Source organism: Oryx dammah, unplaced genomic scaffold (assembly GCF_014754425.2).
Source record: "Oryx dammah isolate SB20612 unplaced genomic scaffold, SCBI_Odam_1.1 HiC_scaffold_27, whole genome shotgun sequence".
Lineage (NCBI taxonomy): Eukaryota > Metazoa > Chordata > Mammalia > Artiodactyla > Bovidae > Oryx > Oryx dammah.
In genome coordinates this window covers 74,789,398-74,791,690 of record NW_024070211.1, presented here as the reverse complement: position 1 = coordinate 74,791,690, position 2,293 = coordinate 74,789,398, and the positions used below count along the sequence as shown (strand labels likewise).

General features: G+C 47.8%; 1 non-coding gene across 1 annotated transcript; it reads right to left on the bottom strand.

The window, feature by feature from the left end:
- Positions 1-1,655: 1,655 nt before the first annotated feature.
- Positions 1,656-1,727, bottom strand: TRNAW-CCA. Its single transcript has one exon. It is a non-coding gene; the product is annotated as a tRNA-Trp (tRNA).
- Between the last annotated feature and the right edge of the window lie 566 nt (positions 1,728-2,293).

Sequence of the window (2,293 nt, the reverse complement as noted above, 5' to 3'; positions counted from 1 at the left end):
AGCCCCAGAGTCTGAGACATAATTGATCTAAACCTATCATGGTGGTTCATGGCCCACATCAGAGATTTATTCAGACATGGGCACAGGACATGGTTATGACTAATAGAAGGTAAGAAAAGTAAAACAGAATTTTCTTCTAGAAAGAATTTTCCTTAGGGACCAAAAGTGTGTGTGCAGTCCCTTTTCTTTTCATGAATACTGTCATGATGATGTGACATCTGGAGCCATGGCAGCTATTTTGTACTCATGAGGAAAGCTGATGCAAAGACAAAGCCAACACACTAAATATGGCAGAACAGAGAAGGAACATCTTGATCCTAACAACAAGCTGGAGCTACTGAATTAAACAACTCTGTAGCACCCTACTTGGGACTTCTTATTATGTGAGATGATAGCGTTTCTTTCTATTTAAGCCACTTGAGTCCATGGTTTTTATTGCTAGCACCAAAGAGTATTTGGCAAATTTGCCATCTTAAAAAAGGTAATCTCTGAAAGCAAGTAATCCTTAAATTACCTTGACAGAGAACCAAATATCTTGAGTTGAATAAGAACCCATAGTCTGAGGCTCAAACACAAATGCTTCTGCAAGCACAGGTGAAGCCAATCATAATACACCGGAGTCCAGAAAGGTACAGTCTCAGGAAGGTGTACTCAATTTTTCTGATTCTGCTGAAATCCTGACTTCCTGACCAACAATCCTGAAACTCAAGGAGCAGCAGATCTGTACTGGCCAGAGCCCTGGCTTAGTTCAGGAGGGCTCTAGGTTTCCTCTGAACCCAGGGGCAGCCACGTTCCATGCTTTGTGAACAAATAAAAAAGGTTGCTACAGGGTTTGGACAGGGTAACACTCAGAACTAAGAGCGCAGCCTTAGGAAACACTCAAGCAGTCACACATTGCCAAGAGTCCACAAAGCACAGGGTGTCTTTAATTTTTCCACCTGTTAGGGTTCATCAGCAGGGAAGGGAAAAATATGGAACCCAGTGTGGCCCATGAGGCATGCACTCAGTAACACATGATTTGTGCTGGGTAGCAGATACTGCTCTGGATGTTGGCAGGGGGTGAGGTGGTTGAAAACCTGCCCCGCTGCTGCCCTCATGGGGCTCTCAGAGGAGGTGGGGAGTGTGGAAGGAGGCGGGGAGAACAGCCTGGGCATGCATGAACACAGGAAAGCATCGTTCCAAATGCTAGGCAGTAGATGCTAACTGCCAAGGAGGTCCTAGAAGAGGTCTAGGTATTGCAGGAGGACAGGATCACCTCAGGTAGGGGACCTTCTCAGAGTGTGTAAGGAGTCATGTGACTGCTCAGTGCATGTTCACTTTTCTAAAAGGGCTATCCAGATCTGAGAGCCTTTTTTCCCCTCTAAAGTACTCAGACTGACTGCTGGGTGCCCACCATCACATCTGGGTGGCTTCAGTGTGGAGAGAAAAAACACCCAGAGTTTTGTCACCAAATGCATGACAGGAGGCAGGGATAGCTGCTCTGACCCCAGGGCCAATCCAGCCTTACTGTACATGGCTGAAGGTGAAGGTGAAGTCGCTCAGTCATGTCCAACTCTTTGCGACCCCGTGGACTGTAGCCTACCATGCTTCTCCGTCCATAGGATTTTCCAGGCAAGAATACTGAAGTGGGTTACCATTTCCTTCTCCAGGGTATCTTCCCAACCCAGGGATCGAACCCGGGTCTCCCGCATTGGAGGCAGACGCTTTAACCACTGAGCCACCAGGGAAGCCCAAGGTGAAAGTCACTTAGTTGTGTCTGACTCTTTGCAACCCCATGGACTGTAGCCCGCCAGTTTCCTCTGTCCATGGAATTCTCCAGGCAAGAATACTGGAGTGGGTTGCCATTCCCTTCTCCAGGGGATCTTCCCAACCCAGGGATCGAACCCAGGTCTCCTGCATTGCAGGCAGTTTCTTTACCAACTGAGCCACCAGGTACTGTCCTAGGTACTGTACATGGCTAAGATTGGTTTTTACATATTGAGCAAGGAAGAAAAAAAAGGAGGAAGAAGAAGAGGAGGACAGGGTGGGGAAGGGGTGGAGGAGAGGAGGAAAGAGAGTGGGGAAGAGAAGAGGGAGAGGAAGAAGTGGCAGTAGCATCGGGGAAATCTGTAGCCTGTGAAGCCTGAAATATTTACCATCTGGTTCTTTACAGAAACAAATTTGCTGATGCTTGGACTAGACTACAGTGGCCAAAAGTGTAACCCTTATTTGACAAGTTTCTTTGAGGTCTGCCTGGGAAAACCGAAATACGCTTGGCTGCCAAGGCCCCCCCCTGATCCAGGCAGGTGCTCTG